The following is a 16438-nucleotide window of genomic DNA, read 5'->3' as shown; positions in this document are numbered from 1 at the left end:
CAACGTGTAAGACTGTTATGACCACGATTTTAACGTCACGTTCTGGGACCTTGAATTTGTAAGTCGCAAAAATCATTTATTTATTTCCACATAATTAGTCTACCTTACTACTACTTATGCGATAGAACGACACAATAATACTTACACCGATAATCCTACAATTAAAAAACATTTAAAAATATATATATCTCTATATATATAAAATTCTCGTGTCAGAATGTTCCCATAGTCCTCCGAAACAGCTCCTCCGTTTCTTATGAATTTTTTAATGCATATTCAGTAAGTTTGAGAATCGACTACTATCTATCTTTCAAATCCCTAAGTGATAACCCACCCCAAACATTTTTTTTTTTGTTTTTATTTATTTATTTTTGTTGTAATTTTTTTATGATACAGCATATAAAAATACATACAACTCTTATTATATATTTTCTACTCTACGATCAACCCCTATTTTTTATTTGTTAGTTAAGAACTTCTAACTTGAACTCTGAGGTCTATATAGAGAAAAATCACAGGAAAACCTAAAAAGTTTTCATTTCGGAAAACCGAACAGTCTCTGGGGTAGCGTAACATTAATCTATATACAGGGTGGTCAAAAAGTCGTGGATCAAACGCAAATAGGAGATAGATGAGGTCATCAGCTGCAAAAAATTGTTCTACGGGAGGTCTCTAAGCTCAACAACCCCTGCAGAGTTATAATTTATTTTGCGTTTCTATATTCTCATAATGTCCACTAGGTTGGTACTGATGAATTCTTGCGTTAGACATTATTTATATATTTACACAACTATTTATAGTTGATTATTATTGAGTGTATTGAAGATAATATTAAGGTATACGATATAATTTTTTTTCAAATCATAACTTTTTGTTTACTTCCGACTCCACTGTGAAAAAAAATTACTCTACCGAAAATTGACTCTTGGCGCATTTAATAGGGATTCTGAAAAGGTATAACATATAGCCATGAATACCTTTCTAGGAACAATTACAAACAACGATTGTGAAATAATTGTATTAAAACAAGTATTTTCTACGTACAAATCCTCTCCCTCTATCACACACACACACACTCACTCACACACACCCAAACAGCATACACCAAATATTATATGGGAGAAAATAAATTATTATTATTAATATATTCCTAAAAACCGAATACGGTCGCAAAAATATCCGACCCGTTTCGAATACGCCTGCGTAGTTTTTTGAGAAATGGACTTTGATGCAATAACAGCGTACGACGCGACGGTGGCGATTTGACTTATTATGTTTTTAATATTTTTTTCTCAAAATTACATGTGTTTTTAATGAGAATAAACTTCTTTAAACCAAAGTCTCTCAAGACTCAAAATTTGTATATAGGTTCTATTCGCGCTTGGAAATTTATTAGGAAAAGATTTGTAAAGTCACTCCTACGTAATTATTTTTAGTTTAGAATGTACTATAAATTATATAAATGTTTAATACAATTATTTTGATAACCTATTTGCCGAGAACTATATGACAGAATATAATTATACAGTTATTAATTATAAAGTAACAATTAATATATTTAAATCTCAAGTACGCTCTTGTTAAGTATTACTACGGGGTTCTCAACTGTTCTAGATGTCTTTTTAGATTCCCAACACAACGTAAAACAATGATTTCGGTATGACTTGACTTTAAAATTAATAAAAAATCAGTAAAGATAAATAGTAAAATAATTATCCAAAGATTTGACAAAATACATGAGTAAATAGCCTGCAATATCATAATTAGCAATTGAGATCGCTTATCGATGTTAATTAGCCATTCAATATTGTTCAGTATTTTTGTATCGCGCGATCACAAGAATACAATATCGGCAATTGAACGGTTTTTTTTTAAATATTTTATTCGTGATATTTCGAACCGATGTACAATGGTTTAGCGGTAGCTTATTTACTATTGAGAATCACGTTTCATCATTATGTAATAGATTGAGTATTCTGATATCCATAGTTGCTCCCCTCACACTTTAAAAGTTATTATTTAATATTTGATAAAACCATTTTTATATTACTACAACAAAAAACAATAACTAACCTTGAAATATAATAACTGAAATATATTATTAAAAGGAGTCTCTTTAGGCAAAGTTCCGAAGATACTGGCAGCGTTCACCCCTCTGAATAGCTAGACTAAATCTTTGTCCGAGGTAGCTGCCAGCTCTTCGGTCTCCTGTGATGTCGACTAACCTTATGCTATTTCCTATAAAGCCTTATAGGGCTAGGACCCCACGGACCAAGGGTCTCAACACCGAATGGGACAACATTATATTCGGAGCCCAGACCCCAGTATTTGCAGGCTTTTTCGCCGCATCACAAGCCGCACCAGCTCTGTCGTTGGATCCACGTAGATGGGAAGGGGCCAGTGTGTCTGAACATGTTGTATCCAATACCAGCAATTAAATAAATACAAATTGCAAAAAAAAATTTTGGAATCAGCAGAAGAGTAGCTATAGATTTTACAGAATCGGAAATACAAATAGAAAGACGTGCAGGGAGTTCCATCGTGTTTAAGCTGTCATGAATTATGAAGTCTTAAACTCGATTTGAAGTGTTCTCAATGTTTTCCTTCAGTGTACGACCAAGTGTTATACAAATAGGAGCTGATGAAAAACTCAAAGAGCACCAAAAAAAACTTTACATGAAATATCGTGTTTATATTGCGTCATTTTTAATGCATTTGCAGTAAAACAAAAATACACATAGCCCGTTATACAGATGACAGATATCTAAAACCGTAACCGAATGGTCTGCTCCAAAAGGAACAAGGGCAGATTAATAGAGCAATGGGCCGACGGGATCGAAAGGGTAGCGTTAACAAATTAGATGACGATGGCACAAAATAAAAGTAGTAAAAATTTTATTTATATCTATTTTTGTTACATGAAATTATGAAATATGAATTTTAAAACATTTCCTAGATTTATTAAACAATATTATTGTCATGAATCTCGTATTATAAACATGCATGTCGTTTCTAGAATTTATTAATTAACCTTTCGTTTTTAATATTATAACTTTCAGATAAATATTTTTTCACTAGCAACAGCCTTTAAGGCGGAGTCATCGTTATCGAAGACCCGCCTACTTCAATTCCACATCTTCTCGGCGTGTTTAATTTAATTGTCTGAAGGCCAGGCTAAGAGGCTAGAATTAACGGTAATAACGGTGCAACTTAAGATTTAAGCAACGATCTTTAAAGCTTTCATTAGAATGGCTTAAGAAGACGTTTATTCTTAATCAATAAATGTACGTTTACATAATAAATGTATGTTTAATAAGAAGATTCTGATGGTAAAGTAATTTTGGCTAGACACACGGCTACTGTGGCCGGGTGCTGATTACACGGCACTATATCGTAAAATAGTTTTTAGTATTGTCTTTTATTAACATAACTTTTACACATTTAAAGAAAAAAATTTTTTACCGGATTGAAGTTATGTATTGTTATAAACTTATAATTATTTTACATAATAAATTTTTTTTCCGACGTTTCACGGTGACTGAAGACAAAAGGTGTTGAATGTCAAAAAGTATCACAGCTATAGAAAAAGTTGCTACAGCTGTGATACTTTTTACTGTATGTGTGATACTATTTTCTTTAAAAATAGTTTTATTTTTTAAACATCCCCATAGAATGTATAAATAATAATATCTACAATATCTATCTATCTGTTCCTACGAACCCGAAACTATTGTGTTACGTAGACATACACACCATATTCGTTATCAACCATTAAGGCGGTAACCAATCTTATTCCGCCTCTCTTAAAACGATAAAGCGAAGTTTTCTCATTTTCGGCAGTTCATGACCCCTAAAGCATCTGACAGGCGCCTGACAGATAAAAATGATGTTAATTAATTTCGTTATTAATAACAATGATGATACACTTGGTTAAACCAATCATTATTGCAATAATAATTATGCGAAATAAGGAAATGTTGCGTTATTTGTTGGAAGTGATTGGGGTTATTTAAAAATTACACGAAGGAGTACGTAGTACTAAAGCATGATTACAATATATCTTATAATAGACTGCGACTTCTACAAAATATTTCCTTGTAAGCAGTATCGAGGGGGCCGATGGCTGGCCATACGTCATACTCGTAAACGGGTGCTACTTGTGGTGACTAGTTGGTCTTGAATTCGTGTATGCGGTGATGTTAGTTATTTCGATTTGCGTGATTTGCGTGTTGTTTCCACGAGAACGCACACGCACGCACTTACAGCGTGCTCCTATTACACCATGCCTCCTGCTGATAGAGGACAACTCTTTGTTTTTAATTCCTTTTATTATTATTAATTACTTAAGATATCATGTGGAACATGGTACAATGGTTGCAGCTCCTTACAAACATTGTGTAAAACAAAAAACTTGGCGATTAAAAAGAGTGCCGGAGAGTTTATTGGCAGTTCTTCACTTCAATTCTACGCCCTTGATTTGAGAACTGCCAGTAAATGAATTAGAAGCATTAAATTAATTTTTTTGTCGTTCATAAGTGTACACAAATGATTTTGATTTGATTTGCGCAGTAGTTGAGTTTCGTATGGTCGCGCGCGTTTTTGGTGTTATTGAATTGTACCGGCTTCGGGTCGTGGCAACCCCGGCCCCCATTGGTGAAAGTACCTATGACAGAGGTTATTCTGGTCACCAGTTCAATCAGTCAACCCCCTTCCTAGTTGCCAGAGTGCTATGCTGATGATGATTTATCAAGCTGAAGTCGGTTCGTGTGTAGAGGACTGCAGTCATCTCTGGGCCGGTGCTGCCATATGTCATCTGGGTGCCTAAGATGCTACTATGAACTACACAACTTGATCCCGTCATTCCCTTTCAAACTACGCTCATCTCCAAGTGCCGCAATGCCGATTTGTATCGTCGTTTCTTGTGAAAATAACAAAGAAATGAAGAAACTCCTTACCCCTTTTAGTATTGGCGACTAAAGCATCTCCTGGACAGGCAAGCCCTTCGATAGGCCGCTTCTCACTTAACATCACATCAGGTGAGATTGTGGCCAAAAGTCTGTCAAAAAAAAATACATAGCACCAGTAGAATTTCTTTCTTCTTCTTTTAATGTTTATTTAAAAATTAAAAGAACAAATTATAATAAAAAACTAATTGTGCCTACGTGGCACTGCAATCTAGCTCGCCAGCTATTTGGCGATGATAACGTTTTGTTTGACTTTAGTAATAATAGTACGGAAGGTAGCAACGTTTTCGAGAAAGAATTTCAGGTCAGCTGATTTTGTGATATGTCTTCCTTCTTGCACTTTCGGTTAGAGTCTGGGCAATCTGGCTGGCGGTAGCGGTTGCATTCATTAGTGCGCATCCTATCTGTCCAGGTAATAATCCTGGATTTTAAAAGCATTTTAAGATGCGTAATTTTGAATTTTTCGTTTTTAAATAAGTCTACCTGACATACTTTTTTTATTGCCAGACATTTTTCACATTGCTAAAACTATGTGCCAGACGCGATTTTAAGTTATTTTATTTTGTACCACTATCTTGGCAAATAAAAGATTTACATTAACATTTATGCCCCCCAGAAGGCATCCAGTAGTCTTGGGAGGCTCCAGTTCATTCCAGCTTCTTTCCCCTCCGTTATGGTTGCTAGGTCTGCTGGGTGGCCGCGTTTCCTTTCGCATTGGGGATGTCATTCGAAAGATTCCTTCATCAGATTATATAATGATGATATCCCTCTTGAAAAACTGCATATTTTTATTCAAAACGAAAACGAAATCGCAGCATGAACCAGTTAATAATTTAAATATAGAAGGCTAAGGGCATTGTCTACTTGTCTATTGTACTTGATTAAAATAATTAAGTAATTAATTATTGTTTTTCTAAAATAGTTCGACTCTTTTGACTTTCCACGAGCAACGAACCCGCGATAAAATACAAACAAACAAATTAATAGGTAAATTAAGAAATCAATTTAATTTTTCATATTAAAAGTATGTTTCTTTTTTAATTCTCACTATCTCTATTCACTGCAGTACACGGTTGACTAGAAATAAACATCCATTTTACACGCCTGTCTCACGTTTGTATTCATCGTTTAATGGTCCTGTTATTAGATTGTATCGTATTTACATTAAAACTCGGTGGACATTTTTAGCAACTCCATGGAGACCTCGTCGCCGCCTCGCCGAGTCGTTTTAGAAACCTTGCTCTGTTAATTATTAGCTATTATTATTACTTTCGTTATTCCTGCATACTTATGTATTTACAGTGTATATTCGCGGATGCTTAGCGGACCCATGCGACTTCTTCAATACAAAGAGTTGTGTGCTACGATATTGCGGGCTACTCGTTTGCGAGTAAGTTGCATGGATCAGCCTTGCGATTCTGTAACTAACTTTTCGAACTCACAACAATAAACTACAAGCTCCCTCCTTATCAGAATGCCAAATCATAAAATGACTGCTTCACGACTGATTTGAGAGCGACCGCCGATGGGAAAACCGCTGTGTGAGTTCGAAAAGTGAGTTACAGAATCGCAAGGCTGGTCTTCGCTATCTCTATAAAATATCTGATTTTGATTGTTCTTTGTAACATGTGTATTGTTTGAAATCAAAATTAATGTGGGGTTCTCCCCGAGGACTACCTACTTACGGTATGTTACTTGTAACTTACTTCTAATTTTAGTACGAAGTTATAAAATCGTCTGTTAGCAGGGAATTGAATTCAGTTTTCTACATTTTTCTAAATTTTATTTATACCTAATAATAATAAAAGGCTAAATTATAAGTCTTTCCTCCAACTTTCATTTTGTTCCCTTTGGAGTAGAGAATATTGGGCCTTTGGGTTCAATTGCACAGGTGATTATAGATTTAACTACGCAACATCGTACTGGAGAACTCAGAGCTGGTGCTTTCCTCGCTCGAATAAGTATACAGCGAGGAAATACTAACATTAAAGGTACACTGCAACAGGGATCAAAGTTTTTAAATTTGTTTTAATTTTCTATTTATATATTTTTAATTATTATTACTATCTAGGTTAAGATCCAGGATCCATTAATGAGTAAAATCCAGGGTAAACGGCGTGTTGGTAGAAGGAAGAAATCATGGCTTCGCAACGTTAGATAATGGACAAGTATTGCAACTGCGGAAGAGATACTGACGGCCAACCTCCAGTAATGGAGAGGCACTAAAAGAAGAAGAAGAAGGTTAAGAAATACTGTGTATTTGTGAGTTGTAAATAAAAATATGTATAATTTTAATATCTAAGGTTTTCTATTAGGACCATTTCTATTAATACCAAATTTACCAAATCATGACTGTCGAGTTTCTCAAGTCCATTAGAGGTACAAGGCCCAATATGATTTGAAAAACGTAATTTGCAAATTTGTTCGTCATTCGTCACTTGGTAAAACAAAAACATATTCAAACAATTAATACAAACAAATCAACGCTGCTTTTAGAGTTTTCGAAGGCTGTGTTATTTTTATTAACACTTAAATTTGCACATCATTGTGATTGATTTATAGAATATCTAACTTTTGTTAATAAAGCAGTACGCCACTTTATATGTTTGAGCCTCAAATTCTTAGTGTATTCGACGAATTTTTGGTTTAAATATACTGGTTTCCTCACAAAGTTGAGTCTTGAGCAGCAAATTGCGCACAAAGACTTCATGTCTTCAGTCTTAGACATACAAAATAGTGTTACAATATTTTTAACGTGCCAAATTGTAACCATGGTAACCACACTCTAGTCCACATTTTATAGTTAGTATTAATTACTTACTGTAATTGATTATCGACAACATACATCTCATACATAAATAAGCTTATTTGCCTCTTCACAATACCGCATTTACAGGTTTCCATGCTGCAGATATTGACCATCTTTGTGAGAGGCTGTTGCCTATAATAGCACTTCAGAAGTCCTGTCGTAACAGGTGATCATCCTTCCATAGCGGACAGGAAATATACAAAAAGATGACTAAACTAAACTAACAAACAAAATTAAACAAAAGTAAGGTGTGTGAATTAAACGTGTGTAAGGATTTAATTTAAGGTTGGTACCTATTCTCCCGCTGGGAATAGATGATGCAAACTTATTAGATGACTTCAAGGTTAGATATCAGCGCTACATACATTACGGAACTACAACAAAATTGCATACCAAAATGTCGGGATTTTTATGGGAGTAACAAATAATTCACACTTAACGGCGTAAGAAGAATCCATTGTTAAGGACGACATCGCTTGACCGCACCGTTCTTTCGACGAGGAACAGGGAACTGTACATGCAAGAATTGGGGATCCGTCGTTTAGATTGGCAGCTCGAAGCCCTGATCTAAGATAATCTAAGATCTACCTGAGATAAGTAAGATCAGTGCAACCTGCTCCACAAAAAACGAGGAAGCTTAACAGATAAGTATCGCAGAATCCCACTCTTCTGGTATTCCTCAAAATGTTATTAAAAACATAGTGGAAAGCATCAAGAAGGGTTCAAGCAGTGATTTGACAAGAGGAGGTCATCCTCGTTATTATGTTTTTACATTTGAAACTTTATTAAATTTAAAAAAATCTTCTTGTCTTTATTGCCGACCATTCTTTTTGTTTGGCCGTGTACATCGGTTTTAAGAATTCGCCAAAAATTTATAAAAACATTGCCAGAATTATTCCCTTCACTCGTAATACTACACGATTATAAGCATACAGACTACGACAGACAGTAAAATTTCATTTAATTTGCTAAAATTAGACCTTAATACGTAAATTTTCGCAGATGACTGTTTTTATTGCAAAATACTTTAAAAATAACATTTCCAAAATAGAGAAAAAAAATTATATACAAAGTTTATACTTAGTAATTAACCTTAAAAATACTTATTCGCCTAATGCGGATTAGGTACCCGGTAGGTGCTTAACAACGCTTTCACTACCGAATAAGCTCTGACATAAGAACAAAACTTGGTTGGTTGGAACACGAACGAAAGCGTACGACCAACCAGGCTCTAGAAGATAAACCACTCCACTAGAGCGTAAAAATCATAAATCAATCATAGCGGAGTCCGTTATGGGTCCGTTCCGCTCGCAGTGGTAGGCGGGCATAACTATTACCTGTACGTTAGTAATACAGATTTTTACTAGACGGATAACTTCTGTCTGACACAGTCTTTGCTGTGACCATGTCCTAACAGTTCTTCAGTCACCGGTCCTTACACATAGTGTATAGTGTACACATATAGTTGTTACAAATTATAATTATCTTATGTAAATTAATATCAATTATATGTATCTGTAATATTGCTCTCATATTTCTACAGGCGTTTTCACATTATAAACATAACGCTATTATAATATCTTAGGCTCATTTGTGTGATGCCACTGATGACCCACTATCCATTGTTAATATGTCTTACTAAGTTTGTATATGAAGTACAAGTAGATGATTTTCGCTACAAAACATAGACTTTTTGATGTATTTCTGAACTCTGAAGGGAAGCTCAACCCCGTCAGAGTTACAATTTATTTTGCGTTTTATAAGAAAATTGACTTTTTGAAGTGAAACTTCTTTATCGGGGTTGGAAAAAAATTTAGTGTAACATTTTTTCGTTACGCGTCACATTTTTCCGTTACGCGCCATCTTTTGAAGTGAAACTTCTTTATCGACGTATGGGAGAAATTTTGTAGCAGGTTACGCACCATGTTGCTTTTTGAAGTCAAACTTCTTTATCGGCGTTGGAAAAAAATTTACACACATTTGTCACATTTTTCGGTTACGCGCCATCTTTTTCTTGTCCCTACCACGGTTGATCCGAAGAGATTCGAAGCCATTAGTAACAAAAATATATAATAACGATAACAATGATAGTAATACTAATAATTCTATTACAATTAATGAAATTCTGTAATAATCTTAGTACTACATAGTAGTACAGTAATAAGTTAAAATGAAATAATTGTATTTGTATTCATGTCTATGATAATAAAAGCCTTTTGTTAAACTTTATCTAATTTAACTTTATTTAACCAATTTCTGTAAAGTTGCATAATATAGTAGATAATTTTTCGAAAAATAAGGTCATAAAGAAGTTTCACTTCTTACGTGTGTACACCTAGTACACGCACACATTTTTTTTTTACTAATTCTTATTAAAATTCGAAAAAATCTACATCCTGTATCTTTTTCATAATAACTACTAGATTGGTACTGATGAGTTCTTGCGTTAGACATCCTATTTAAAGTTAGTTTAGAGACCTACCGTAGAACATTTTTTTTGATGACCTCATCTATAGGTACCCTATTTGCGTTTGATCCACGACTTTTTGACCACCCAGTATATATAGTTATTAGGAAATCCTAGGATATAGTATCGAAACGTTAGCATTACTTTGAAGTCGTCATAATTATTACTTCTTTAACCTTACACAAGTATCGGAAATGTAAACTAAGAAGGAATTCTGATTTGCATAAAAGTACCTAGGTCAATTATTAATTTTGCGGCCTACATTGTCATACCACCACATGTGGGTGAAGGCCGTATAATGATTAGTTAAGGACGATTTTGATATGCGGCACTTTGCATGGTTAATACAATATTTCATCATCATGAGGGTGATAATCGTTTTGGCGTCAATGGTACATATATATTTTTCAGTCGTTCCACAACTGAGCGTTTTCTAAGGCAGTTTTTAACCAGCTGTGGAAGTATTTCTCGAACCAATTCGACATAGGGTCCTTCAAGAAAAAAGCGTACCAATTCTTGAAAGGCCGGCAACGCACTTGCCAGTAGGGCAATGTGAGTGTCCATTGGCGGCGGTATCACTTAACATCAGATAAGCCTCCTGCCCGTTTGCCACCAAGAAAAGTGTATTTTGTTTTACATTTTAAAAAAATACACTTTTCTTAACCTAATTTTGTTTATTTATATATGCTCATTTGACTATTAGAATGCAAAAAGATTTGCTTCCATTTCGGAAGTCTACCACGGTTTTCTTTTGCGACCTAGCGAACTGTGAAATCTACTCCCGGTGAGGGTCTTCCCTGGAAGACAGCACCTCCAACTGTTTAAAGAAAGAGCATACTCCTCTCTCAAAGGTCGGCAATGCATTAAAATCATCCATGGGCTGCAATGATAGGATATCCCGCATCCAATATTAAAAAAAAATGAAATGAAAATACATAATGAAAAAATGAAAATTTCAGATACCGCCCAACAAAGCGAGTAGTGAGTCAGTTATCTTTTTTTTTTTTTTATATAGAACGGGGGGCAAACGGGCAGGAGGCTCACCTGATGTTAAGTGATCAATGAAATATTTAAATAACTGTAAATTATGTTAGGAAATAATTCATTATTTCATTCATCAGCATTTTCTAGCACATAATAATAATTTATACTATATCAGAATCCATCAGTGTTATATAAGGCTTGTTCAGTGACACAACGAGGATAAATACAAACAATTAGGTCAAGTACACTAATTGATCCGACGACATTAGTTATATTATGAAATAAATATAGATTTCAGCCTTAGACAAAAAGGAAATTCATAGAATAATCACATATAATATGTTATATTTATGTTTTTACATTAATTAAAAATAGATTCCGCTGATATGTGTCAAGTTAAATTCTAGCATAGAACGCAATTTGCACAGATTACAAATCATATTGGCACTATAAAATAAGTAAGTTCCAGATAAAATAATAATTTGACAACTCTGTATTAATATAACTACTCTGTAGAGATGGTTTCTTGTACTAATTGCATTTAACAAATCCGAAAGAGAATAAAATTGATATTACAACCAAAAGATGGATTTTAATTAAGCGAATTATATACATTTTATTGTCGATCTAAAGTAAATTTTTCAATTAAACATTCGCTCGAACGGAGAAGGAATCACGTGGGCAACCCGGCTTTAGACCCAAAGAGTCGACGGCGTCAGGTACTTGCCTGAAATCTGAGGCCTAGACCTAAAATAGTTGCAGCGCCACTGATTTACACACACACACAATATGTTGTCCACATGTTGTCCACTACTGGAATAATACCGAAATCCATTCATATTATCCTTCAAAAAGCTTTATTCAATACGGCAAGAATAACTCGCAAATTTCTCCAAGATTAGGCCCGTTTTCACCAGTGTACCAGCATTGATTGATTGAATCCTGAGATAAAGTACCAAAAATAATCATAACTTGACTAAGAGACTACTAGCGCTGGTCTCCAGCCGTCCAAATTTTACTGTAGAATAAAAGAGTTACTGTGACCCTGTACGCATAGCTATATTATTATTATTTTTTTTTAATGGCTTTTATTTGTGCCAAGTGGGCACAAGGTACTTCGCCAGTGTCGAGTAGATCGAGCAGGCACAAAGGAGATTGATCGGTAAAAATAATAATTTAAAAAAAGTTGAAATACGATTGTTAGTTTTAAGACAGCATAGACAACACAAATATGAGTAATAACATTATTAAATACCTACTTTTTCCTATTTACGAATAATTTACATATATATTACACTTTAATTTTATTGCTTTCTATACATATTTACATAAAAATCTACAATATGGAAGCTATATTATTGCACAACTTCACATATTCTCTTTTGACGTGTGACGCCGGCAACGTTGACATGTTTTTACTCTTGTGACGTGTCAAGTGTCATCGAATAATGGAGCTCTATTGCCTATTTATAGCATTTATTGCCTTGAATTTAAACAATTGTAAACTCTGTGTAATTTGTAAAACCATTTTCAAAATTGTAATAGTATAGAAAATTTTGTACAATTTACAATAATTAGAATCAGTCTTTATTCGTTCAAAGTGTTTTATGACAAACATTTTAAAAATTTGGACTGCTTTGAACGAAAGTTTTAGAAGTTCCTTGAATTAGATAATTATTAATTGATTAATTAATAATTTAACGCATATATTTCTGCTATGCTTTTGTTCGATTTTTCTACTCTTTCACTCATATTATGAGATGGCATAACCATCCTGCTTTTGCAAACGTATATTATAACAATGTACTCGAATGTATACTACCTAAGCTCTTGGATTCAAAGCACGAAAGAATATCACAACTATATATACACAAAAGCTCACCTACATACATGAAAAAAACATTTACATAATGCCCCGTGCCCTAGAATTCCCACATGGGGTAATATATTAACGTATTTTCAATTTTAAAACTATTATAAATCTAAATAAACACCCAAGAACTCACATATCTAGTTTGACCGCAACGAGGAATGTCTGTATGTCTGACATACAAACAAGTTTTGTTACTACGCGAGCCGGTTCGGTACAGTGTATTTACGGATAGTTGGCCATTAAGAATTTATTAGTATGACAAATATTCTCTTCAATACACCAAGGCCAAAAAGTATAAAGTGAGATTACAACGAGTCAAAGGTATTAGTAGAAAATCGAAAAAACTATTTTTTATATAGAACGGGGCCAAACGGGTTCGCCTGATGTTAAGTGATACCGCCGCCCATGGACACTCTCAATGCCAGAGGGCTCGCGAGTGCATTGCCGGCCTATTAAGCATCTTCAGTGAAAGTGAAGGAGGAGGTAATTATGTATAAGTTTAAATTAATAAATTACACATTATCTAATAGATGAATAGGAAACTAAAATAAATTTTAAAAAGTTAGGTCCTGTGGTAGTTGGTTTATTTATATTGCGAGGAAAGTACCAGCTCTTGACTCACCGGTACTATCTACCAGGCGCTAAATTCAATCTTTAATTAGCGCCTGTGCTTTGAACCTCACGGCCTCAGAGTCTTCTCCAAAGAGAACAAAATGAAGGCGTACATAAAAAGCGGCACACTTCGTTTCTCATTTAAAATATAATAATAATTTTAATAAATACACTTTAAATTACTCGACTGTAAGCATTTTAAATAAGTGCATACATTAATCTACTTGCAATTGTAAAAAATGATTTCTTTAAGATTGGTTAGCGTCGAGAGAAAGTCGTTACTTACGCAAACTGCACGTGCCGCTAGTGATGTGAATTTATTCGATATGTATCAGTGTTTCCCAACGTGGGGCCCACGCCCCACAGGGGGGCAATTTGATTGCTATTCGTAACTTTATTAAAACTATTTGTAATTTGAATTTCAGTTTTTCTTTATGTTTTGAAAATTTACTTACTGTGTATCGTTAACGATTAGTAATTTTTTCCTCAAACATTCTTTCTTAAGTGAACGATTATTTTTTTTAATATAAAAAATTATGTATGTTATATATGGGGCATAAGAATTTTAGAAAGGCTAAGGTGGGGCATGGCACAAAAAATGGGGGGGGAAACACTGGGTTATACTTATATAGTATTTATTACTGCAAAATTTATTTACATTTATAATTTAAGGAAAAGTTTAAATTATTTCCTGTATAATGAAAATTCGTTTTTACAAGTTCAGAAATCTTTATAAGTTGAAAAAACATAAAATTCGTACAAACGGAATACGTATAGGAAAAAATGTATAGTGTAAGAATTCTAATATTTTTTTAAATTATAATAGGTCTAATAAAAACAAATGTCATGGAGTCTAGACGTGTTATAATTAGATTGTATATTTTAATTTTATTTACTACTATACAGGTTAGTTATTGTTATGTACATTATATTTGAATTAAATAAATGAATAAATTTCAAGAAAATGTATCGAAACAATATAGTCTGGTTTTGGAATGTAACTAAATGAACGCAGTATAATCCAGTCAACACAATCTACTATTTATTCTATCAATGTTACTTTAAACAACGGAAGCTGCGTACCTGTCTGCCCGCTATCACCTCCTTCATTCATAATGGGTAAAATCCAGTAAACAGCGAAGAAAAAAAATCATGCCTTCCTAACGTAAGAGAGTGGACGCTTCACGAGACTGACGACCAACCCCCAGTATGGCACCAAAAGAAGGGAAGAACTTGAAATATACAAACACAGTTTAACCCTGAAATGAACACTTATTTGTGAAATATTCTATACTCGATATACGCAACGGCCTTTTTTTTCCCTCTTATAAATTAAATTAACATTATATCGATAAAACAGGACGTCACTAGTATACTCTTGTTTCTCGAATACTCGATACGGCCGGCGTCCATTCCCGCTGTTACTTTTAATTTCAACTCTGGACTCTACACTTCTGTGTTGTGTTTTCTGTATTTGTGAATGTAATTCATACACAGTGGATGTGTTGTATCTGTAAGGATGTAGGTATGTATATACTATAGATATATAAACAGGTTGTATAACATGAAATGGTATTTTAGCATGATAATATTGACTTTATAAATGGGTGAATACTTGAACTCTTGGGATTTTACAGTGTGAGAAATGGGCAAACATATGTTACAATGATATGTAATAATTAGGTAATAATAGATTGTACGTGACCAAGCCGCTTCCAATTTTAAACCCGTCAGCTGACAAGGTCATTGACCGTTACGACATTTCGCAAAATCATAAACTTCCAACGAATACTTATGATTATGAAAATATTATTTATTATTTGATTTTTACTTACCAAGTGACATATACAATGTTAAAATTAGGTATTAAAAATATATACTGAGAATGTATGTAACAAAACCTATTGCGGCATTGTTCCATTCTTTTACTCATATTGTAACCGGCACTGCTCATATAAGAAACTTAAACTAAAAAACTTTAAAAATAACATATTTTAAATCATTAGGAAGTATTATGACTATAATTTATCGGTTTCAATTGATATATCTAATTAATTATGTAATTATAACTCTTAATTCATTTAATTAATATATTATCTCCGACAGCATTTAACATAATTTAGAGATAAATATTGTTTACAACTGTATATAATAAATATAACATTAATCAAATCAACACCATTTAATGAAGTACGCCCGGAGCCTAGCTGCTGTAATGGATAATTGCAATTACGATTAATTATTTTATTGTTAAAATAAACTTCTAAGGTAGTAAAGATATATATTATTAAAACTGCTTCGCCTGGGCCTCAGATTTCTATATGTATATAGTTTGTCAATCTAATAGGAAAGTAGGTGATCAGCCTACTGTTCTGTCTGTCGACTTTTTGGGTCTAAGGCCGGTTTCCTTACGATATTTTCCTTCACCGTTCGAGCGAATGATAAATGCGATCGTGATCGAACCTACGACCTCAAGGATAAGAGACGCACGCTAAAGCTACTAGGCCAACACTGCTCTCAATATTTGATGTATTAAGGAATAAAATGTTATATATATATATCTCCGTTTACTTTTGGAAAAACCACTTAATTCTTGGTCCACCGGATTTCAATCTAAATTTTTTTTTTTTTATGTAATAGGAGGCAAACGGGCAGGAGGCTCACCTGATGTTAAGTGATACCTCCGCCCATGGACACTCACAATGCCAGAAGGCTCGCAAGTGCGTTGC

The 16438-nt window shown here is 33.8% G+C and overlaps 1 protein-coding gene across 1 annotated transcript in view; it reads left to right on the top strand.

Moving 5' to 3' along the window:
• The first annotated feature begins 15113 nt into the window (after window positions 1-15113).
• Window positions 15114-16438, top strand: part of LOC125059148 (facilitated trehalose transporter Tret1-like) — a 42308-nt gene continuing 40983 nt past the window's right edge. Inside the window, exon 1 of the mRNA XM_047663418.1 lies at window positions 15114-15234. The gene's annotated coding sequence lies outside the window, so the exon portion shown is untranslated. The remainder of the gene's footprint in view (window positions 15235-16438) is intronic.

The sequence above is a fragment of the Pieris napi genome, chromosome 19, assembly GCF_905475465.1.
Source record: "Pieris napi chromosome 19, ilPieNapi1.2, whole genome shotgun sequence".
In the NCBI taxonomy this organism is placed as follows: domain Eukaryota; kingdom Metazoa; phylum Arthropoda; class Insecta; order Lepidoptera; family Pieridae; genus Pieris; species Pieris napi.
This window is presented reverse-complemented; position numbering and strand designations above follow the sequence as displayed.